Raw genomic sequence first — 26512 nt, 5'->3', positions numbered from 1 at the left:
CCTTTTAACATTCCCCAAAAATAAAATATCATTCCCAAATTGATCCAAACATGAAGTAGACATATGGGGAATGTATTATAGAAGTAGAGAAATTGAAACTTGGAAATTTGCAATTTTTTTACAAATTTTTGGTAAATTTGGTATTTTTTTTATAAAAAAAAATTATTTTTTTTACTTCATTTTACCAGTGTCATGAAGTACAATATGTAATGAAAAAACATTCTCAGAATGGCCTGGATAAGTCAAAGTGTTTTAAAGTTATCACCACTTAAAGTGACACTGGTCAGATTTGCAAAAAATGGCCTGGTCCTTAAGGTGAAATAAGGCTGTGTCCTGAAGGGGTTAAGGACTCGGCAAAAGTGGCGTACCGGTACGTCCTAAGTCCCTATGGGGTTAAAAAGTTTTGGAAATTTTCTTAAAAATATCAAGATTTGCTTCTAAGCCTTCTAACGTCCTAAGAAAATAAAATGACATTTACAAAATGATGCCAACATAAAGTAGGAAGATGAATGTTAAAAAATAAATATTTTACGAGGTATCACTTTCTGTTTTAAAAGCAGAGAAATTGAAATTTTTTAAATTTTTGGTAATTTTTTTTTCATAAATAAAGGTAAAATATGTTGACTCAAATTTATGACGATCATAAGAAAACAGTCTCAGAATGGCTTGGATAAAGTAAAAGTGTTCCAAAGTTATTACCACATAAAGTGACAGTCAGATTTGCAAAAAATGACCTGGGCAGAAGGGCGAAAACTGGCCCGGGATAGAAGGAGTTAAAACATATTCTAAGGGTCTATTCACACGTCCGCTATTCTGTTCCGCATTTTGCGGACCCATTCATTTCTATGGGGCCGCACGATGTGCTGCCCGGATCCGGAAATGCGGACCCGCACTCCCGGATCCGCATTTCCGTTCCCCAAAGAAATAGAACATGTTCTATTCTTGTCCGCAATTAAGGACAAGATTAGGCATATTCTGTTATAGTGCCGGTGATGTGCGGTCCGCAAAATGCTGAACGCACACTGCCAGTGTCCGTGTTTTGTGGATCCGCAAAACACACGGATGTGTAAATGGACTCTAAATGTGATGAAAAGAATGTTTAATATACTTTAATTTCTTTCTTTTTTTTTTTTCTTTTACTTTTCCTTGTGTAATAGACACCTGAAGTTTAGGTGTCTATCGCAGTTTTGAATCTGTACACTCATACACTGCTAACAAGTAAGCAATGTACTGTATATCCACTGGGGCCGCAGTGAGTGATGTACAGGCAGGATCACACATCACTGTTCCTGCCCATACCAGCACCGCTCGCTGCAAGCTCTGCTCTAATAAACGCCTGTGGTATGCAAAGATTTTAAGTGGAAGCAGTAGCTCTGCATAGCACATAACTGCCCCTGCCTGCGCTCACTCCAGTAAAGCCTGGCATAGCATATTAGTGATGTGCTATGCAGAGCTTTTAGGCCCCTTTCACACGAGCGAGTATTCCGCGCGGATGCGATGCGGGAGGTGAACGCATTGCACCCGCACTGAATACTGACCCATTCATTTCTATGGGGCTGTGCACACGAGCGGTGATTTTCACGCATCACTTTTGCGTTGCGTGAAAATCGCAGCATGCTCCTCTTTGTGCGTTTTTCACGTAACGCAGGCCCCATAGAAATGAATGGGGTTGCGTGAAAATCGCAAGCATCCGCAAGCAAGTGCGATTTTCACGCACGGTTGCTAGGAGACGATCGGGATGGAGACCCGAACCTTATTATTTTCCCTTATAACATGGTTATAAGGGAAAATAATAGCATTCTGAATACAGAATGCTAAGTAAAACAGGGCTGGAGGGGTTAAAAAAAAATAAAAATCATTTAACTCACCTTAATCCACTTGCTCGCGATGCCCGGCATCTCCGTCTGACTCTTTTACTGTATAGGACCTGTGGAGAGCATTAACTATAGTTTAAGGACCTGGGATGACGTCACTCCGGTCATCACATGGTACGTCACATGATCTTTTACCATGGTGATTCACCATGGTAAAAGATCATGTGACGTACCATGTGATGACCAGAGTGACGTCATCGAAGGTCCTTTAGCCAGGTCCTAAAGAAAAGAATACAGAAGCAGTGGATTAATGCAGAAGTATCAAGTGGATTAAGGTGAGTTAAATTATTTTTTATTTTTTTTAACCCCTCCAGTGCTATTTTGCTTTTCATTCTGTATTCAGAATGCTATTATTTTCCCTTATAACCATGTTATAAGGGAAAATAATACAATCCACAGAACACCTAACCCAAGCCCGAACTTCTGTGAAGAAGTTCGGGTTTGGGTACCAAACACGCACGATTTTTCTCACGCGAGTGCAAAACGCATTACAATGTATTGCACTCGCGCGGAAAAATCGCGGGTGTTCCCGCAACGCACCCGCGCATTTTTCAGCAACGCCCGTGTGAAAGAGGCCTTAGAGAGCTTTTTATGGAACAAGCAGGCGCAGCAATGTTTTTTCCTGCCTGTACATCGCTCATTGCGGCGCCTTTGGAATCTGTACATGATATGTCAGCAGTGTACAGATTCAAGAGAGCCATAAGCGCCTGAAGTTATGCTGAATTCATAAGGAAAAGTAAAAAAAAAAAAAAATTAAGTATATTACATTCTTACAGTTTTTTTCATCACATTTAGAATAGGTTTTAATAAAGTTTATTTGAAAGTTTAGGTACACTTTAAAGAAGAACCACCTTATTTTTAAAAAGTAGTGTCCTATGCAGAAGGATTTCTGTGAGGAGGAAAGGCCCTTTGCACCGAAATCAACCAGCACAAAGGTTAATTTAGGACAGAAAATGAAATAAAATGTGAGGAATTTAAAGGGCTTCTGTCACCCCACTAAACCGTTTATTTTTTTTGTTTACTAATAATCCCTATACTGCGAGCTCTGCATACATAAGTTAAATAATAATTTTGGTTCAGTAGAATTTGATAAAAAGCTATTTTTATAATATGTAAATTACCTTGCTACCAGCAAGTAGGGCGGCTACTTGCTGGTAGCAGCCGCATCCTCCGATCCTAATGACGCCCCCTCCGCATTGTGATTGACAAGGCCAGGGAACGGAATCGTTCTCTGCTGGCCCTGCCTGTTTTCATTCAATATCTGGCGCCTGCGGCGCGGCCGTACCTATCTTCAATCTGCGCAGGCGCACTGAGAGGCGGTCACTCGCTCGGCCGCTCCATCCTCAATGCGCCTGCGCCGATGACGTCACATCTACACCCGGCGCAGGCGCATTGAGGAGCGAGCGCAGTAGCCAGATATTGAATGAAAACAGGCAGGGCCAGCAGAGAACGATTCCGTTCCCTGGCCCTGTCAATCACAATGCGGAGGGGGCGTCATTAGGATCGGAGGATGCGGCTGTTACCAGCAAGTAGCCGCCCTACTTGCTGGTAGCAAGGTAATTTACATATTATAAAAATAGCTTTTTATCAAATTCTACTGAACCAAAATTATTATTTAACTTATGTATGCAGAGCTCGCAGTATAGGGATTATTAGTAAACAAAAAAAATAAACGGTTTAGTGGGCTGACAGAAGCCCTTTAAAAGTACATTTGATACTTTAAAAAGAGGACTTGTCTTGTGCTAGTGTTCAGTGTCTATTTTCTCATTTCTTGGTATAGAATCATGTTGCCTCAGACTTTCTGACACCTAGCACTTTCTTTCTGTTTAATCTGGTTCTTGTGTTTAATTTGGTGTAAGTTTGAATCACATCTACTGTATTTTGTCTACCCTGGAAAATATTTTCACATTGCAAAATACACTTGTATCTGCCATGGAATCCCAAGCAGAAATCTGCGGCTGGATCTCACTGCAGATTTATGGTATGCCATTCCACGAATCCAACCACAGAGTAGCCTAGTTCAGTGGTGCTAATCTGCATGTGGATACCCATGCCAAGAAGGGAAATGTTGCTTTCTTTTTTTTCATAGATTTTATAAATCACATGGGAAAAATCTGCATTGTATGTTAAACGATGGCATAGATCAATTATTGACAACAATAGCAGATTTTTCTGCAGAATATGCGCTGAAATCTGCAAACAAAAAAAAAAAGTTTTGTGTCAAAAATATCAGCACTGCTAGCAGGCTCTGAATGCTCCATCTGTAGCCTTTATCTTTGAACTCCTGACCGTTTTTAAATGCTCATTTAAGCTACATTCTTATGAAACTGATGAGTTTAGCCACAGTGAGTGTTTGTGAGCTGTTAGGAAAGTACAGAAAGGGGCTACAGATCCATTCTACAGAGCAGCTCCCTTACGAATTCAGTGTGAAGCAGAGAGCCTGCTAAGCTGCACTGAAAACTGTAGAAGAAAAATTGTTTACAATTTTTAATAGAGGCAGGTTAAAAAAAAAAATTTGCCCAAAATGAGTAAAAACATTAATAAAAAAAAATTGCTCCAAAGTTAACCATAACCTTTAAGGTTGTTTGGATCCAGCTTAATTTAAAGATTCATAGGTATGTTGAAAAAACATTCAAAACGCAGCACAGCCTCAATGTGTGGCAGCACCCTAAGGCTCCATTCACACGTCCGCAATGTGTTTTGCAGATCCGCAAAACACGGACAGCGGCAATGTGCGTTCCGCATTTTGCGGACCGCACATTGCCGGCACTAATAGAATATGCCTGTTCTTGTCCCTAGACAAGAATAGGACATGTTCTATTTTTTTGCAGAACGAAAGTGCAAACCTGGGATAGAAATGAATGGGTCCGCAATTCCGTTCTGCAAAATGCGCAACGAAATTGCGGACGTGTGAATGGAGCCTTAGGCCTAGTTCACAATTCAGTGATTTAATCAGTGATTGTAAGCCAAAACCAAGTGCGGGTCAAAAACACAGAACATGTGCAAATCTCCCCATTATACCTTATCTCTGTATAGCCTCCACCTCTGGTTTTGGCTCACAGTCACTGATGGAAATCACTGGCCAAATCACTGAAGTGTGAACTAGGCCTTAAAGTTACATGCTTTGTTCTATATAAGGGAAATATACATGATAAATTCAACCACTTCATGTCGCAGCAATTTTCAGTTTTTTGTTTGCCTTTCTTTCTTTACTCCCAGGGCTATAACTTTTTTTTATTTTTCCATTCACATAGCCAGATGAGGGCTTGTCTTTTGCAGGACAAGGTTGCTTTCTAATGGCACCATTTAATATTGGCTACAATGTAGTGGGAAGTTGGAATAAAATTCCACATGGGGAATTGAAAAAAAAATTAAAAAATTCTGCCACAGTCTTATGGGTTTTGTTTTTACAGCGTTTCATATGCAGTAAAATAGCTTCTTTTTTTACTTCATTCTGCTGATCAGTAGGATTACAACAATACCACATTTAAGCTACTTTCACACTAGCGTTCGGGGCTCCGCTTGTGAGTTCCGTTTGAAGGCTCTCACAAGCGGCCCCGAACGAATCCGTCCAGCCCTAATACATTCTGAGTGGAGGCGGATCCGCTCAGAATGCATCAGTTTGGCACCGTTTGTCCTCCGCTCCGCTCAGCAGGCGGACACCTGAACGCTGCTTGCAGCGTTTAGGTGTCCGCCTGGCCGTGCGGAGGCAAACGGATCCGTCCAGACTTACAATGTAAGTCAATGGGGACAGATCCGTTTGAAGTTGACACAATATGGCTCAATTTTCAAACGGATCCGTCCCCCATTGACTTTCAATGTAAAGTCAAAACGGATCCGTTTGCATTATCATGAACAAAAAAAAAAAAAATATTTATTTTTTATTTTTTTGTTCATGGTAATGCAAACGGATCCGTTCTGAACGGATCTAAGCGTTTGCATTATAGGTGCGGATCCGTCTGTGCAGATACCAGACGGATCCGCACCTAACGCAGGTGTGAAAGTAGCCTTATATAGCATTTGATGTGTGTTTTAGTACTTTAAAGAAAATAAAAACTTTGACATAAATGAATTTTTTTTCTTTGCATTGCCATATTCCGACCCCCATAACTTTTATATTTATATCTACAGAGTTATGTGAATGCTCCTTCTTCTGTGGGGTGATCTGTAGTTTTCATTGATAATACTTTGGGGTGTGTATGAATCCTTGATCGCTTTTTATTAAAAAATTTTGGAAAGTGAAGCGACAAGAATTGGCCTTCTGATTTTTTTTTTTCATTACAATGTTCAATGTATGGGATAAATACGGTACATTTTTTAAAATATTTCAGGCATTTTTTGTTTATTTTTTTAAATAGGTTAAGGGGTGTGATTTGCATTTTTATATTTTTTAAAAACTTTTTCTGATACACTTATTTCTAGTCCCAATACTGGACTTTAACATGTGATCGTCTGATTGCTTATGCAGTAGACTGCAATGGCTTACCATTAAAGTCTATTATAAAATCAGTCAGTACCCATCAAGTCCTGCCACAGGCTGGGCCTGATAGGAGCTTCACTATAAGGCCTCTTTCACACTACAGTATGTCGATTTCAGTGTTTTGCGTTTGGTTTTTCACGGATCCGTTCCGTTTTTTGGTTCCGTTGTGTCTCCGTTTCCGTTCCGTATGTCCGCAAAAACCTTTCAGTATGGTTTCTGTATACGATCCATTTTTCACGGATCCAAAACGGAAGCAAAAAAAAATTTACATCATCATTTTGAACACATCCCCTTTTTCACTCCCCCTATTTAACTTGGTCATGTGATCGTTGTGACTCCATTTTATGCAGCTACTTGCAGCATTGAGAGCGTACTTGGAATCCTGTGTTTGGCAGACATTGGTTTCTGGCTACAATTTTCTGTTGCATCATGGCTGAGGAGGAAATGGTTCTCTTGTGCTGGCTGATTTCTCAGGAACACGGACATCAGCCTACTATGGTGAACGTGAAACTGAGGAGGAGGCATTGGGTTCACCCAATTGTCTCTCAGCGGCGCAGGAAGGGTCACTTCCACATGCTGTACATGGATCTGCGACAGCATCCTGAGAAATTTCATGGGTATTGTCATATGTCTGTGAGCAGCTTTGACTTGTTGTTAGCGTCTCTGCGCCATGGCCTCACCTACCAGGACACACATCTGAGGCGCTGCATTTCTCTAGAGGAACGGCTAATCGTCACGTTGAGGTATGTATATTTCTAATTATTTATATATTTATGTGATAGTGTAGATGAAATGTGATCATGTGCATCTAACGATAAATGTAAAATGTGGGGAGTGACAGTATATGTGTGTTGCATTATGCTTTTTTTGATTGTGTCTTTTAGATTTTTTTGGAAACTGGGAATTAATTTTCATCTCTGCATTATGAGTTCCTGCTGGGAGTCTCAACAATTTCTGGGATCGTTAGTCAAACCTGTGATTTGATTTGGCAGCGACTCCGGGATGCGGTGATGCCAGAGCCCAAGGCTGAGGATTGGATCCGAATTGCTGAGGGTTTTCATGTCAATGCACATTTTCCTAACTGTATTGGGGCACTGGATGGCAAACACATACGTGTTAAGAAGCCTCCTCACTCAGGATCCCAGTACTACAATTATAAACAGTATTTTTCTGTCGTGCTAATGGCCTTGGCCGACAGTACGTACAAGTTTATAATTGTGGATATTGGGGCCTATGGGAGCACTGCAGATGCGTGCATTTTCAGTACTTCTAGAATGTATGAGAGACTTCGAGCCAACCAGCTTGCCCTCCCAGAGCCCAGATTGCTGCCAGGTTCTACGGGACCACCGGCTCCATTTGTTATTGTGGCAAGGGTTTGCTTTGACACCACATGTCATGCGGCCCTTCCCCAGACGCAACCTAGATGACAGCAGACGTATATTTAACTATCGGCTGAGTCGAGCACGTCGGTATGTTGAATCTGCATTTGGAATACTCTCACACAAATGGAGAGTATTACTGTCATCCATACAGATGTCGCCGGACAATGCCACCCTGGTTATTAAAGCATGTGTGATCCTGCATAACTTTGTCAGGATTCATGATGCTCCGTCAGAAATTGATAATGTTGCACCTGGTACTTCATCATCTGGAGTGTTGGACCAGACCCTACATGGACGACCTGGAACAGCAGGGCTTGCAGTTCGGGTCCTCTATGAGCAATATTTTTCAAGTTCTGAGGGACCATTGCCGTGGCAGATAGACGTAGTTCATGGCAGACTATGAAGTGTCTGGACTCCGGTCATCTTAGTATTTGTTGTTTTCTAGTGATGTTTTTTTTTTGTTTTTTTTGGGGGGGGGGGGGGGAGGTTATATGTAGATAGTGTAGGGACTCACAAGACAAAGAGGACCCTTGACGTGGGCTTGTGGGCTGGGGTTAAAATGTAGGGCCATTTAAAAAAAAAAATCTATGTTGTCAATCATGTTCAATGATCACATGTTAGTGATGATCTCTTTTTTTTGGTACTACAATAACCCTCTAATACCTCTAAAATAAGTAATGTTGTAATAGGTTTGTAGAGTTAGCAGACGTGCAATGATATTTTGTGAAATCGTAACACATCTTTTCTTTCTTTACGCAGGCAGATGATTTCACACCGCTGTCCAAGGTCCTACCATTTGAGTTGATGTCCGCACTTTTTTTTTATAAGAATTGGCTAGCAATCCATGAGCCATATGTATGTTTGGATTACAGCAGAAATGATCACCCTGCGGCCCTCCAGCTGTTTGTAAACTTCATTGCCCAGCATGGCTGCACATGCTACAGTTTAAAATTATGACATGCCGGGATTAATAGTTTGGATAGTAAAGTTGCTGGCCATCAGGTTGAGCATAGTTGTCAAAGAATATATGCCCTGTCCTAGTTGTATGTATGTGTATAATTAAATAAAGACTTTGTATAATATTTGCACTGTATGCATGTGATCAAATACATTGAAAGTATAACATTAGAGATTATAGTGAATGATTTAATAAAAGTCGACACATAGAATGTTTTTTTTCTTTTTATGGTCATTAAAACATGACCAACAAAAATGTGGCTTTAGATTCAGCTTTTATAGACAACAAAAAGTATAAAAAAAACAAGAATAAATTACAGGTTGAAATGTTCCTGTGTAAAAGGACCTTGCCCTTGGTGATGAGGGGCAGCCACATGACTTGGGGGTGGGTAGGTGACGGGTCCAGGCAAAGTTTGGTGGCTGCTCCTGTGAAAAAAGGCTGCAAAGCTGAGCTGGGCCTAGCATGTTGAGGGACCATGCTGGGCCCTGGTTGTGGTTGTGTGCTTAACCGGAAAGCTCTGTTTTTGAGGTTATGCACACAACACACAACCTCATGTGGATCTAATGGGGTTTTTAAAATAGTGAAAACAGATGTCATTACATCAACAAACAGTGTTTGCTTACATAAGGGCAGCTCCTTCAAAAGATGAGCAAGCCCGCTTAGCATCCTCTCCTCACTCCCTTCTGAATGTCTCTGCCGCAAATACTCAAGCACCTGAGTCTGTACCTGTGCCTGAGTATATGCGGCAGAATCAGGGTTCGGAGGTGCCACCCTTCTCCTGCGTGGCTGTCTCCTTCTGGGCTGGGGACTGGATTCTAGGGCTCTAGATGGTCCCTCCAGAGCAGAGGACTCCTCCCTCTCTTCATCTGGCAGCTGCTCTCCAGGTTCCACCTCCTGCTCCCCAGGACGAGGGGAGTCCTGCCCATACGCTGCCTGGTCCGACTCAATGCTGGTGTTGGCAGTTTCCCTCGCTGGCTCCAGGCTGTCAACAGTGCTGTGAAATGAGAGAGAATGTTATACAAACAATGTGTATATGTGAAGTGTATAATAATTTGAAAACATATTCCCGGCACTCTCAGCCACAGAGAGCATCCGCTGTCAGCAGTCTCAGCACCACCACTCAGTGCCCGCTGTCCCCTTGACATTTAATATAGACTATTCCTACTAATATTTATGCACTACTGCACTCTATCGGCCATTAACGTCTAGTGGAGGATAAAGACATTACATAATTTGAACATGTATTGGTACACGGTTTCCAATAGCCATATGATGATTTGCAGACGTCAAGCTCTGTTTTGGTACTGCCAGTGATGTACTGTCCTTGTCAACAATATGGTAGACAGTTCCTTCCTCTGAGCAATTGAGACTACCTGCCAAATGGACCGACACTTATGGATGCTCCTTTGCGCACTTCTCAGCTGTTTATAGAATGTCATCCATTTGTGCAGGTCATGTCAGTATTTTAGCAATGCTAGATGCAAATATTATTGTAGCATGGTGTGGACAAGGGCAGTATAGTACTTTACACATACCAAAGTGTACCAGGCATGTGCAAACCAGGTAAAGTTGCAGTATAGCCCTTGTTTTCCCATCTCAAACAATGGGGGCATTGTCTTATAGGTGTGTGTCCCAATGCTGGGACCTGGACCTATCCAGAGAACAGAGCCCTGAAAGTGAACGACGGCGCACTGCACATGCGCAGCCATCCTCCATTCATTTCTATGTGTATGCGCTGGCTCAGCTATTGCCGTCTGCCCCCTAGAAATGAATGGGAGCATATAAGGCGCACATGGGCGGCACGCTCCCATTCAACTTCTATATGGGAGAGGAGGGGATTAGCGCTTGGTGGTGGACGGTGGCCAGGAAATCTGGGCTCCTGTATTCCCAGCGCTCCCCGCTTCGTTATCGATCTAGGTGCGGGTCCCAGCGGGGGGACCCGCACCTATCAGACAATCAGGGCATATCCTTGCGATATGCCCCCATTGTCTAAGATGGGAATACCCCTTTAATACATTACTTTCTCGGATGTTCTAAATGTATAACTAAAATCAAAGCCAGAAGCTAGGTTTGATTTTTCTTGTCGAGTATAAATTACAAACATTACCAAAAAAATATACTCACGTCCTCACATCCAGCACTGGCCTCAAGAAGTTCAGTTGCCGAGTGTAGATATAGGGCTTCTTCCAGGCGCCCACCCTCACCACTATGACTAAGTCCCTGCACGCGTTCCCGCCGGTACTGGTCTCGGCATGACTGCCAGCAGGTCTTCACACGTTGGACTGTAGAAATATGACATAACAACCTTTCAATAGGATTATATACATACACAATGATAACAGCACATAGAAAAGACAAAATACTAAAACATATATTAGCAATGCATTTGAATATAAAGGGCTTTAGGCCAAAAGTCATTAGGTATCATTTATTAAGTATAGGACATTCATAAAAAGAGTTTGTCTAATATATGTTGTTTCAATAAATTACCCCATAATCTTGTTACCAACATTTTTTTTAAATAGCGTCATACAGTTATTGTCTCAATGGTTAAAATAAAACCATACAATCCCTCGGCAGTGACCATGCTTGCACAGTACAGGTACATTAGCGGATTTATCCAAGCTATACTGTTCCCAGCCAAATGATAGGGTAGCACGTTTTCACAATACTAACCAAGCATGTGCACTACTGATGTATCGCAGGGTTGGTGTAGCCACGGAAACGTGACAGGGATTTAAATGTTTATCCTACATTTTATGTTTACATACAGGGACTAAATCTATGCAGATATACTGCTGTTTATTAAGAATCTACAACTCAAAGCATGTCCAGACATAATATAGCTACCTGCTTACAGCAGGCCATGATGGAAATTATACTATCCCTACAGCAGGACAGGCTGCTGTCATCAATCAGTAAGTGACCAGTAATAAAGCCTTTTAATTCCATACAGAAAAAAAGGTTGCTTTATGGAAAAAACGGTTATTGCATCAATCATTTACATGTGCTTTTTACAATGCATTAAAATATATCCGTAGTCCCCCAAAAATATTACAAATAACGCATACAAGGACGGTGATTAAAACATTGTTTGAAAGTTAATACATACTATTCAAAATTAATACACATATGCATGGGTTACCTTACCAAATTTTCGGCGTTTGGCGGAACTGCCCTTCTCCCACTCTCGGGCCAACATCTCCTGGGTCACCTCATCCCAGCCACGCTCCTTCAAAATTTTATTATGGTATGTATCACACCGGGTGTCCCAGAGCTGGGGACGCTCTTGGATCAAGGACAGAAGTTTTTCAACATCCATGTTTCCTCTTGGTTTGCAGCCAAGCCAGACAACTTCAAACCGGTTTCAGCACCTGTACATGTGCTCAGCAAAAGTTTGGCAACATGAAACACATGGCCACAGTGGGCTGGGCCTAGCATTTGTTAATGACGGGTCCTCAAAAAACGGATGACATACGGATGCGTTACGTATGCATTCCGTTTTTTTGCGGACCCATTGACTTGAATGGAGCCACAGAACGTGATTTGCGGGCAATAATAGGACATATTCTATCTTTGAACGGAACAGAAAAATGGAAATACGGAAACGGAATTCATACGGAGTACATTCCGTTTTTTTTGCGGAACCATTGAAATGAATGGTTCCGTATACGGACCGTCTACGGAACGCAAAAAACGGGCCGTAAAACGAAAAAAAAAAATGGTAGTGTGAAAGAGGCCTAACAGATCTCAGAGCCTTCAGAAAGCCTGAGGCTGCCATAGCAACTGAACAGCTCCCTCGATCTGTGCGCGGGGAAGCCATTTGGTCCCTGGAAGTGTAGCACTCCTGAAAAATAACTGGTGGCAATTGACCATGGCATCTAGGGGTTAAAAGTTTGTCATCTGCGTTCTTACTGATCATGGACTCTGCCACCAGGTGTCCACTGTGTAAAACAACAGCACCCAGCAGCTGTGGTACCTGCTCAGCTCCTGAGCAGGCACCACCTTTAAAGATCCTGTACATAGTAACATAGTACATAAGGCCGAAAAAAGACATCTGTCCATCCAGTTCGGCCTGTTATCCTGCAAGTTGATCCAGAGGAAGGCAAAAAAAAAAACCCTGTGAGGTAGAAGCCAATTGTCCCCACTTTAGGGGAATAAAAAATTCCTTCCCGACTCCAATCAGGCAATCAGAATAACTCCCTGGATCAACGACCCCTCTCTAGTAGCTATAGCCTGTAATATTATTACGCTCCAGAAATACATCCAGGCCCCTCTTGAATTCCTTTATTGTACTCACCTTCACCACCTCCTCAGGCAGAGAGTTCCATAGTCTCACTGCTCTTACCATAAAGAATCCTTTTCTATGTTTGTGTACAAACGTTCTTTCCTCCTGACGCAGAGAATGTCCCCTCGTCACATTCATAGTCCTGGGGATAAATAGATGATGGGATAGATCTCTGTACTGACCCCTGATATATTTATACATATTAATTAGATCTCCCCTCAGTCGTCTTTTTTCTAAAGTGAATAACCCTAATTTTGATAATCTTTCAGGGTACTGTAGTTGCCCCATTCCAGTTATTACTTTAGTTTCCCTCCTCTGGACCTTCTACAGCTCTGCTATGTCTGCCTTGTTTACAGGAGCCCAGAACTGTATACAGTACTCCATGTGTGGTCTGACTAGTGATTTGTAAAGTGGTAGGACTATGTTCTTATCACGGGCATCTATGCCCCTTCTCATGCAACCCATTATCTTATTGGCCTTGGCAGCAGCTGCCTGACACTGGTTTTTGCAGCTTAGTTTGCTGTTTATTAAAATTCCTAGATCCTTTTCCATGTCAGTGTTACGGAGTGTACGTAGTATGTACGGGTGACTTGCATTATTCCTTCCCATGTGCATAACTTTACATTTGTCAGTGTTAAACCTCATCTGCCACTTATCTGCCCAAGCCTCCAATATATCCAGATCCCTCTGTAGTAGTATACTGTCCTATTCAGTGTAAATTACTTTACACAGTTTAGTGTCATCTGCGAAAATTGATACTTTACTATGCAAGCCTTCTACAAGATCATTAATAAATATATTGAAGAGAATAGGGCCCAATACTGACCCCTGAGGTACCCCACTAGTGACAGTGACCCAATATGAGTGTGTACCGTTAATAACCACCCTCTGTTTTCTATCATTGAGCCAGTTACTTACCCACATACAGACGTTTTCTCCCAGTCCGAGCATTCTCATTTTGTATACTAACCTTTTATGTGGTACAGTGTCAAATGCTTTGGAGAAGTCCAGATATACAACATCCATTGATTCGCCGCTGTCAAGTCTAGAACTTACCTCCTCATAGAAACTAATTAAATTAGTTTGGCATGACCGATCCCTAACGAAGCCATGATGATATGGCGTTATTTGCTTATTTCCGATGAGATGCTCTAAGATAGCATCTCTCAGAAAACCTTCAAACAGTTTACCCACAACAGATGTTAAACTTACCGGCCTATAGTTTCCAGGCTCTGTTTTTGGACCCTTTTTGAATATTGGCACCACATTTGCCATGCGCCAATCCTGTGGGACATTCCCTGTCAGTATAGAGTCCGCAAATATCAGAAATAAGGGTCTGGCTATGACATTACTTAATTCCCTTAGGATACGGGGGTGTATGCCATCCGGTCCTGGCGATTTGTCTATTTTAATCTTTTTAAGTCGCTGATGTACTTCTTCCTGGGTCAGACAGGACACTTTTAATGGGGAATTTATTTTTACATTCTGCATGTCATCTGACATTTTATTTTCCTCAGTGAACACATTGGAGAAAAAAATATTTAACAGCTTTGCTTTCTCCTCGTCGCTCTCTGCGACTCCCCCCTCATTACTCTTTAAAGGGCCGACACCTTCATATTTATACTTTTTAACATTTATATAATTGAAGAACATTTTAGGGTTCGTTTTACTCTCTTTGGCAATTAATCTCTCGGTCTCTAGTTTGGCCCCTTTTATTTGTTTTATTCATGTTCTATTTTTTTCCTTATAGTTTTTCAGTGCTTCCGTGCCACCCTCCTGTTTTAGTGTTTTATATATTTTCTTTTTGTCATTTATTTTTATTTTATGCTTTCTTTGCAGTTCTATTTATCCACATTGGTTTATTTTTGTTCCTTAAAGGGTTTCTATCACTTGGTATGACATATTTAGGTGTCAGACACTAGCGATCCGCTAGTGTCTGCTCTGCCCAACCATCCTAATATGATAGGTTTTGGGACAGCCGTTTTGCTAAAATAACAACTTATATCTATATGCTAATGAGCCTCTAGGTGCTATGGGGGCGTCATTAGCACCTAGAAGCTCCGTCTACCTTCATAAACTGTCGCCGCCCAGCGCGTCCCTCCAGCCCGCCCATCTCCTGCTGAATGCGATCCTCTCGTGCGCGTCTCTGTTCTGCGCATGCGCAATGAATGTCTTACCGCTTCCCTGCTCAGACATCTCCACTGCGCCTGTTCCTCGGAGCACTATGATGTCATCGGCGCAGGCGCAGTGGAGAGGTCTGAGCAGGGAAGCGGTCAGACATTCATTGCGCATGCGCAGAACAGAGACGCGCATGGAGAGGATCGCATTCAGCAGGAGATGGGCGGGCTGGAGGGACGCGCTGGGCGGCGACAGTTTATGAAGGTAGACGGAGCCTCTAGGTGCTAATGACGCCCCCATAGCACCTAGAGGCTCATTAGCATATAGATATAAGTTGTTATTTTAGCAAAACGGCTGCCCCAAAACCTATCATATTAGGATGGTTGGGCAGAGCAGACACTAGCGGATCGCTAGTGTCTGACACCTAAATATGTCATACCAAGTGATAGAAACCCTTTAACCTTTTATTCCCATACGGTATGTACCTCTCACAATGAGATTTTAGGATGTTTTTAAAGATATCCCATTTTGTGGCTGTATTTTTATTTTTAAGGACTTTGTCCCAGTTAGTTAGGCCTATGGCCTCTCATAGTTGGCTAAATTTAGCTTTTTTGAAGTTTGGTATTTTTGTTCCTCCCCGTAGAAACGCTCTTTTCAATGATAATTGGAAGGTTATTACTTTATGGTCACTATTTCCCAGGTGTCCACCAACCTGCACGTCTGTTGTTCTGTCAGGCCTATTGGTTAATACTAAGTCCAGTATGGCCGTCCCTCTAGTCGGGTCCTGAACCAGTTGGGAGAGGGAATTGTCTTTGGTTATTGCCAAGAACCTGTTTCCCGTATGAGATATACAAGTTTCAGTTTCCCAGTCTATATCTGGGTAGTTGAAGTCCCCCATAATAACCACCTTTTTATGATTTGCCTCCTTGTCTATCTCGTTTAGTAGTAGATTTTCTGTGGACTCTGGTATATTAGGTGGTTTATAGTAAACTCCTATTAGTAATTTATTGTTGTTTTTAGCTCCATGTATTTCTACCCACAGTGACTCCACATGTTCATGTCCCTCACTTATATCTTCACGGAGTGTGGGCTTTAGACAAGACTTTACATAAAGGCAGACCCCTCCCCCTCTCCGGTTTTGACGATCCTTTCTAAACAGACTGTAACCTTGTACATTAACTGCCCAGTCATAGCTATCATCCAGCCATGTCTCAGTTATTCCCACTATGTCATAGTTCTCCTCACACATTACTAATTCCAGCTCCCCAGTTTTATTAGTCAGGCTTCTGGCATTAGTATACATACATTTGAGAGGTTTATGTATATTTTTTACCCTACACCTTTCCTTCTGAACTGTTCTAGTCCCTCCTTCCATTCCTTGCTAATGTCGCAAATGGGTTAAGGAGAAAAAAAATGCATAATCCTGTCAGATCTAAGACATATGCTTGCTTATGTAGATGTTCTAATTACGGATGGTATATATGGTAGTTATTTAAAGTAACTCGTTAAACCTAATTTAGTTCCAGAAGTTATCCATATGGTGCATAGTGAGTGATGCTGTCCTTACCATCATCTGATTGATTCACTAATTATGCCTACTAGAATGTTTTTAATTATGAAGAAGACATATCTGGATCTTTCCAGTCGTAATTGCTATTAGAGCTGCACCCTGGGATGACTGTTATTGACTTGATGGAGTTCGCGTTATCCATGAAGCTGTGTAGTATTATAGACTTACCACTATTATTAGTGTAAGAATGTGAGTACAACATGTACAGTAAGGCTACTTTTACACTTTCACTTCGGAGCGGATCCGTCTAAAAGAACTGTGTACATGACTGCCCCAGGCAGCAGGTGGCAGACCCCCCCTCCCTCCCTTGTATTTAACTCATTGGTGGCCAGTGTGGCCGGCCCCCCCTCCCTTGTATTTAACTCATTGGTGGCCAGTGCGGCCGCCCCCCCTCCCTCCCTCCCTCCCCTGTATTTAAATCATTGGTGGCCAGTGCGGCCGGCCCCCCCCTCCCTCCCTCCTCTGTATTTAACTCATTGGTGGCCAGTGCGGCCGGCCCCCCCTCCCTCCCCCCCTGTATTTAACTCATTGGTGGCCAGTGCGGCCGGCCCCCCCTCCCTCCCCCCTGTATTTAACTCATTGGTGGCCAGCGCGGCCGGCCCCCCCCCCCCCCCCCCTGTATTTAACTCATTGGTGGCCAGTGCGGCCGGCCCCCCCTCCCTTGTATTTAACTCATTGGTGGCCAGTGCGGCCGCCCTCCGCTCCCTCCCTCCCCTGTATTTAACTCATTGGTGGCCAGTGCGGCCGGCCCCCCCTCCCTCCCCCCTGTATTTAACTCATTGGTGGCCAGTGCGGCCGGCCCCCCTCCCTCCCCCCCTGTATTTAATTCATTGGTGGCCAGTGCGGCCGGCCTCCCCTCCCTCCCCCCCCTAATTAAAATGACCGACCCCCCATCATTGGTGGCAGCGGAGAGTTCCGATCGGAGCCCCAGTTTAATCGCTGGGACTCTGATCGGTAACCATGGCAACCAGGACGCTACTGCAGTCCTGGCTGCCATGGTTACTTAGCAATTTTAGAAGCATTATACTTACCTGCGATGTCTGTGACCGGCAGGGCGCTCCTCCTACTGGTAAGTGAAAGGTCTGTGCTATAAGCAATGCGCCGCACAGACCTTTCACTTGCCAGTAGGAGGCAAGTGAAATACAGGGGGCAGTCATGTACACAGTTCTTTTAGTATATTCTAACTTGAAGCGTCCCCATCACCATGGGAACGCCTCTGTGTTAGAATATACTGTCGGATCTGAGTTTCACGATCTAACTCAAATCCGATGGTATATTCTAACATAGAGGCGTTCCCATGGTGATGGGGATGCTTCAAGTTAAAATATACCATCGGATTGGAGAAAACTCAGATCTGATGGTATATTAATAGGTACTCCTGACTTTACATAGAAAGTCAATGGGGGACGGATCCGTTTGCAATTGCACCATATTGTGTCAACGTCAAACGGATCCGTCCCCATTGACTTACATTGTAAGTCTGGACGGATCCGTTTGGCTCCGCACGGCCAGGCGGACACCAAAACGCTACAAGCTGCGTTCGGGTGTCCGCCTGCTGAGCGGAACGGAGGCCAAACGGTGCCAAACTGATGCATTCTGAGCGGATCCGCATCTACTCAGAATGCATTGGGGCTCTACGTATCCGTTCGGGGCCGCTTTTGAGAGCCTTCAAACTGAACTTACAAGCGGAACCCCGAACGCAAGTGTGAAAGTAGCCTTAGGCTACTTTCACACTTGCGTTGTTCTTTTCCGGCATAGAGTTCCGTCACAGGGGCTCTATACCGGAAAAGAACTGATCAGGTATGTCCCCATGCATTCTGAATGGAGAGTAATCCGTTCAGTTTGCATCAGGATGTCTTCAGTTCAGTCGTTTTGACTGATCAGGCAAAAGAGAAAACCGTAGCATGCTACGGTTTTATCTCCGGCTAAAAAAACTGAAGACTTGCCTGAACGCCGGATCAGGCATTTTTTCCCATAGGAATGTATTAGTGCCGGATCCGGCATTCAGAATACCGGAATGCCGGATCCGTCGTTCCGGTATGCGCATGCGCAGACTGAAAAAAAGGTGAAAAAATAAATGCCGGATCCGTTTTTGCCGGATGACACCGGAAAGACGGATCCGGCATTTCAATGCATTTTTTCGACTGATCAGGCATTTTTAAGACTGATCAGGATCCTGATCAGTCTTACTAATGCCATCAGTTAGCATACATTTTGCCTGATCCGGCAGGCAGTTCCGGCGACGGAACTGCCTGCCGGATCTCTCTGCCGCAAGTGTGAAAGTAGCCTAAGCGTTCCTTTTTTTAATTCTAAATCTACAGGAAAGTATGTAAAATACATCTGTTTATCTATGAAAACACACATCTAGTTACTGGTTTTATTGGTTTTAAGCATTAGGCCTTTTTACACATGACCGTATGGATTTTTCTGTATTTTGCGGTCCGCAAAAAATACGAATGACGTCCGTGTGCATTCCGTTTTTTGCGGAACGGAACAGCTGGCCCCTGATAGAACAGTACTATCCTAGACCGTTATGCGGACAATAATAGGACATGTTCTATCTTTCAATGGAAACGTAATGCATACGGAGTACATTCCGGTTTTTTTGCGGACCCATTGAAATGAATGGTTCCGTATACGAACCGTATACGGAACTCAAAGAATGGAAACAGAAAAAAAAATATGTTCATGTGCAAGAGGTCTTAGGCCTATTGCACACGACCGTATGACTCTTTTAGTATTTTGCGGTCCTCATAAAACAGATCCGCAAAAAATACGTGTGCATTCCGTGTGCATTCCGTTTTTTGTGGAACGAAACATCTGGCCTCTAATAGAACAGTACTGTTCTTGTCCGTTATGCGGACAATAATAGGACATGTTCTATCTTTGAACGGAAACGGAATGCATACGGAGTACATTCAGTTTTTTTAGCGGACCCATTGAAATGAATGGCTCCGTATACGGAACTCAAAAAATGGAGCATAAATGGAAAAAAAAAAACGTTCGTGTGCAAGAGGCCTTACAGCTTTGGTGAAACTACAACTCCCAACATGCACACTTGCTTGGCTGTTCTCAGAACTCCTATAAAAGTGAATGGAGCATGCTGGGATTTGCAGTTTCACAACAGCTGGAGTGCCAGAGGTTGCTGACCCAGATTGTATACCATACAGCATCGCTGTTTTTTGCCAGAATAATGTAATCATGACTACTTCTGGGGAGCGTCAATTGTCTGATCACCATACCGGACCATCTGGGGAGCATATCGGGAAAAATGTGGTACCCAAAACCACCGCACCAAATGTGCCACAAACATATTGCTGCACTGGTGCAGATGCTAGTGAATGTTGTCACAGTTGGATGCTCCTGGTACGTATTGAGAAATGAGTATTCCATATGGCTGTCTTAATTTGTATTTTTATTGTCTTACCATTATCAGTTAAAGGAAATCTGTCTCCACATATGTGTAACTAAAACCACTTGCATATTGAAATGTATGATTGTCAGATTATCAGTGCCCCAATTCTAAGACATAAGGATTTTAATTTTCCTTGATAGCTGCACGCCACCACTTTGACAGGGCCAGGCAGTGTAGACGTACTCTCTGGGCAGCGCATTCAGCAAAAACACACAGTACTGGTGCATCTTAAAAAATTAGAATATCATAGAAAATTTTATTTATTTCAGTAATTTCGTTCAAAACGTGAAACTCATTAGATTCATTACACACAGGTTGATCTATGTAGAATGTTTATTTCTTTTAAGGCCTCATGCACACGGCCGTTGTTTCGGTCCGCATCGGCGGCTCGGATGCGGACCCATTCACTTAAATGGGGCCGCAAAAGATGCGGACAGCACTCCGTGTGCTGTCTGCATCCGTTGCTCCGTTCCATGGCCCCGCAAAAAAAATATAACATGTCCTATTAGGCAGTTATATGTAAAGGCTGTCCGTGCCGTTCCGCAAATTGCGGAACGCGCACGAACGCCATCCGTGTTTTGCAGATCCGCAATTTGCGGACCGCAAAACACACCAGGGTCGTGTGCATGCGGCCTAATGCTGATGATTATGGCTTAAAGCTAATGAAAACCCAAATGTCAGTATCTCTGAAAATTAGAATATTATATGAGACCAATTAAAACATTTTTAGTTCAGAAATGTTGGCCTACTGAAAAGTATGTACAGTATGTGCACTCAGTACTTGGTCAGGACTCCTTTTGCATGAATTACTGCATCAATGCGGTGTGGCATGGAGGGGATCAGCTTTGATAGCAGCCTTTAGCTCGTCTGTAGGGATAAGCGAATCGACTTAGGATGAAATATCCAAAGTCGATTCGCATAGAACTTCGTTCTAATACTGTACTGAGCAGGAGCTCCGTACAGTATTAGAATGTATTGGCTCTGATGAGCCGAAGTTGTTGCTTCGAGAAGTCTTGTGAGACTTTGCGCAATAACTTCATAAATTAATTTGTACTGTAAATAAACATTTCCAGAACTTGGGTTCGGTTCCAAGTGGTACCCTGCAGATAGATCTCTCATGTCTTGCCTGCTATCTGAAAAATGTCATCAACAGGACAGACAGCCATGAGTATACAGTCTTTTCACGCTATGCACTTTCTGAATTCGATAGACACTGTGCACTATATGGACTTAAATCTGACATTTAGGGCTCATGCTCCTAATAGAACAGTCCTATCCTTGTCCATAATGTGTACAATAATAGGATATGTTCCATTTTTTGCGGAATGCCCATGCGGACATACGGAAACGGAATGCACACTGAGTCATTTCCTTTTTTGTGGCTTCATTGAAGTGAATGGTTCCGCATACGGGCTGCAAAAAGAATGGAAAGGATTTACTTTCGTGTGCATGAGCCCTTAACCACCTCAGCCCCTATAGCTTAAACACCCTTAAAGGGTTTCTATCACTTCGTATCACATATTTAGGTGTCAGACACTAGCGATCCGCTAGTGTCTGCTCTAACAAACTATCCTAATATGATAGGTTTTGGGGCAGCCGTTTCGCTAAAATAACAACTTATATCTATATGCTAATGAGCCTCTAGGTGCTATGGGGGCGTCATTAGCACCTAGAGGCTCCGTCTACCTTCATAAACTGTCGCCGCCCAGCGCGTCCCTCCAGCCCGCCCATCTCCTGCTTAATGCGATCCTCTCCGTGCGCGTCTCTGTTGGGCGCATGCGCAGTGAATGACTGGCCGCTTCCCTGCACAGACATCTCCACTGCGCCTGCGCCGATGACATCATAGTGCTCCGAGGAACAGGCGCAGTGGAGATGTCTGTGCAGGGAAGTGGCCAGACATTCACTGCGCATGCGCCGAACAGAGACGCGCACGGAGAGGATCGCATTAAGCAGGAGATGGGCGGGCTGGAGGGACGCGCTGGGCGGCGACAGTTTATGAAGGTAGACGGAGCCTCTAGGTGCTAATGACGCCCCCATAGCACCTAGAGGCTCATTAGCATATAGATATAAGTTGTTATTTTAGCGAAACGGCTGCCCCAAAACCATATCATATTAGGATGGTTTGTTAGAGCAGACACTAGCGGATCGCTAGTGTCTGACACCTAAATATGTGATACGAAGTGATAGAAACCCTTTAATGACCAGGCCACTTTTTACACTTCTGACCTACCCTACTTTCACCGTTTATTGCTCGGTCATGCAACTTACCACCCAAATGAATATTACCTCCTTTTTTTCTCACTAATAGAGCTTTCATTTGGTGTTATTTCATTGCTGCTGACATTTTTACTTTTTTTGTTATTAATCGAAATTTAACGATTTTTTTGCAGAAAAATGACATTCACTTTCAGTTGTAAAATTTTGCAAAAAAAACGACATCCATTGAAGCAGCTCTGACTTTCTGAGCACCTGTCATGTTTCCTGAGGTTCTACAATGGCCAGACAGTACAAACACCCCACAAATTACCCCATTTCGGAAAGTAGACACCCTAAGGTATTCGCTGATGGGCATAGTGAGTTCATAGAACTTTTTATTTTTTGTCACAAGTTAGCGGAAAATGATGATTTTTTTATTTTTATTTTTTCTTACAAAGTCTCATATTCCACTAACTTGTGACAAAAAATAAAAACTTCTATGAACTCACTATGCCCATCAGCGAATACCTTGGGGTGTCTTCTTTCCAAAATGGGGTCACTTGTGGGGTAGTTATACTGCCCTGGCATTCTAGGGGCCCAAATGTGTGGTAAGTAGTTTGAAATCAAAATCTGTAAAAAATGGCCGGTGAAATCCGAAAGGTGCTCTTTGGAATGTGGGCCCCTTTGCCCACCTAAGCTGCAAAAAAGTGTCACACATGTGGTATCTCCGTACTCAGGAGAAGTTGGGCAATGTGTTTTGGGGTGTCATTTTACATATACCCATGCTGGGTGAGATAAATATCTTGGTCAAATGCCAACTTTGTATAAAAAAAATGGGAAAAGTTGTCTTTAGCCAATATATTTCTCTCACCCAGCATGGGTATATGTAAAATGACACCCCAAAACACATTGCCCAACTTCTCCTGAGTACAGCGATACCACATGTGTGACACTTTTTTGCAGCCTAGGTGGGCAAAGGGGCCCACATTCCAAAGAGCACCTTTCAGATTTCACCGGCCATTTTTTACAGATTTTGATTTCAAACCACTTCTCACGCATTCGGCCCCTAAAATGCCAGGGCAGTATAACTACCCCACAAGTGACCCCATTTTGGAAAGAAGACACCCCAAGGTATTTCGTGATGGGCATAGTGAGTTCATGGAAGTTTTTATTTTTTGTCACAAGTTAGTGGAATATGAGACTTTGTAAGGGAAAAAAAAAATCATCATTTTCCGCTAACTTGTGACAAAAAATATAAAATTCTAGGAACTCGCCATGCCCCTCACGGAATACCTTGGGGTGTCTTCTTTCCAAAATGGGGTCACTTGTGGGGTAGTTATACTGCCCTGGCATTTTCCAGGGGCCCTAATGTGTGGTAAGTAGGTAAATGACCTGTGAAATCCTAAAGGTGCTCTTTGGAATGTGGGCCCCTTTGCCCACCTAGGCTGCAAAAAAGTGTCACACATGTGGTATCGCCGTACTCAGGAGAAGTTGGGCAATGTGTTTTGGAGTTTCTTTTTACATATACTTATGCTGGGTGAGAGAAATATCTCGGCAAAAGACAACTTTTCCCATTTTTTAATACAAAGTTGGCATTTGACCAAGATATTTATCTCACCCAGCATGGGTATATGTAAAATGACACCCCTAAACACATTGCCCAACTTCTCATGAGTACGGCGATACCACATGTGTGACACTTTTTTGCAGCCTAGATGCGCAAAGGGGCCCACATTCATTTTATGAGGGCATTTTTAGACATTTGGATCCCAGACTTCTTCTCACGCTTTAGGGCCCCTAGAATGCCAGGGCAGTATAAATACCCCACATGTGACCCCATTTTGGAAAGAAGACACCCCAAGGTATTCAATGAGGGGCATGGCGAATTCATAGAATTTTTTTTTTTTTGGCACAAGTTAGCGGAAATTGATAGATATATTTTTTTCTCACAAAGTCTCCCTTTCCGCTAACTTGGGACAAAAATTTCAATCTTTCATGGACTCAATATGCCCCTCACGGAATACCTTGGGGTGTCTTCTTTCCGAAATGGGGTCACATGTGGGGTATTTATACTGCCCTGGCATTCTAGGGGCCCTAAAGCGTGAGAAGAAGTCTGGAATATAAATGTCTAAAAAAATTTACGCATTTGGATTCCGTGAGGGGTATGGTGAGTTCATGTGAGATTTTATTTTTTGACACAAGTTAGTGGAATATGAGACTTTGTAAGAAAAAAAATAATTATTTCCGCTAACTTGGGCCAAAAAAATGTCTGAATGGAGCCTTACAGGGGGGTGATCAATGACAGGGGGGTGATCAATGACAGGGGGGTGATCAGGGAGTCTATATGGGGTGATCACCCCCCTGTCATTGATCACCCCCCTATAAGGCTCCATTCAGATGTCCGTATGTGTTTTGCGGATCTGATCCATGTATCAGTGGATCCGTAAAAATCATACGGACATCTGAATGCAGCCTTACAGGGGGGTGATCAATGACAGGGGGGTGATCAATGACAGGGGGGTGATCAGGGAGTCTATATGGGGTGATCACCCCCGTCATTGATCACCCCCCTGTAAGGCTCCATTCAGACGTCCGTATGCGTTTTGCGGATCCGATCCATCTATCAGTGGATCCGTAAAAATCATACGGACATCTGAATAGAGTCTTACAGGGGGGTTATCAATGACAGGGGGGTGATCAATGACAGGGGGGTGATCAGGGAGTTTATTTGGGGTGATCACCCCCCTGTAAGGCTCCATTCAGATGTCCGCATGTGTTTTGCGGATCCGATCCATGTATCAGTGGATCCGTAAAAATCATACGGACATCTGAATGCAGCCTTACAGGGGGGTGATCAATGACAGGGGGGTGAACAATGACAGGGGGGTGATCAGGGAGTCTATATGGGGTGATCACCCCCGTCATTGATCACCCCCCTGTACGGCTCCATTCAGACGTCAGTATGCGTTTTGCGGATCCGATCCATCTATCAGTGGATCCGTAAAAATCATACGGACATCTGAATAGAGCCTTACAGGGGGGTGATCAATGACAGGCGGGTGATCAGGGAGTCTATATGGGGTGATCAGGGTTTCATAAGGGGTTAATAAGTGACAGGGGGGTGTAGTGTAGTGGTGTTTGGTGCTACTTTACTGAGCTACCTGTGTCCTCTGGTGGTCGATCCAAACAAAAGGGACCACCAGAGGACCAGGTAGCAGGTATATTAGACGCTGTTATCAAAACAGCGTCTAATATACCTGTTAGGGGTTAAAAAAAATCACATCTCCAGCCTGCCAGCGAACGATCGCCGCTGGCAGGCTGGAGATCCACTCGCTTACCTTCCGATCCTGTGAACGCGCGCGAGATGACGCATATATGCGTGACTCTGCGCAGGGCTGCCGCCTCCGGAACGCGATCCTGCGTTAGGCGGTCCGGAGGCGGTTAAAGGGCTTCTGTCACCCCACTAAACCGTTTTTTTTTTTTTTGTTTACTAATAATCCCTATACTGCGAGCTCTGCATACATAAGCTAAATCATCATTTTGGTTTAGTAGAATTTGATAAAAAAGCTATTTTTAAAATATGCAAATTACCTTGCTACCAGCAAGTAGGGCGGCTACTTGCTGGTAACAGCCGCATCCTCCGATCCTAATGACGCCCCCTCCGCATTGTGATTGACAGGGCCAGGGAACGGAATCGTTCTCTGCTGGCCCTGTTAGAATTCGAAATCTCGCGCCTGCGCCATACCTGTCTTCAATCGGCGCAGGCGCACTGAGAGGCGGCCGCTGGCTCGACCGCTCCATCCTCAATGCGCCTGCGCCGATGACGTCATCGCATACACCCGGAAGAGAAGACGCAGGTGCATTGAGGATGGAGCCAGTGGCCGCCTCTAAGTGCGCCTGCGCCGATTGAAGACAGGTACGGCGCAGGCGAGAAATTTCGAATTCTAACAGGACCAGCAGAGAACGATTCCGTTCCCTGGCCCTGTCAATCACAATGCGGAGGGGGCATCTTTAGGATCGGAGGATGCGGCTGTTACCAGCAAGTAGCCGCCCTACTTGCTGGTAACATAGTAACATAGTACATAAGGCCGAAAAAAGACATTTGTCCATCCAGTTCGGCCTGTTATCCTGCAAGTTGATCCAGAGGAAGGCAAAAAAAACCTGGTAGCAAGGTAATTTGCATATTTTAAAAATAGCTTTTTATCAAATTCTACTGAACCAAAATGATTAT

The sequence above is a fragment of the Bufo bufo genome, chromosome 5 (genome assembly GCF_905171765.1).
Source record: "Bufo bufo chromosome 5, aBufBuf1.1, whole genome shotgun sequence".
Taxonomy (NCBI): domain Eukaryota; kingdom Metazoa; phylum Chordata; class Amphibia; order Anura; family Bufonidae; genus Bufo; species Bufo bufo.
The sequence above is the reverse complement of the archived record's forward strand: the minus strand, read 5'-3'. Positions refer to the sequence as shown.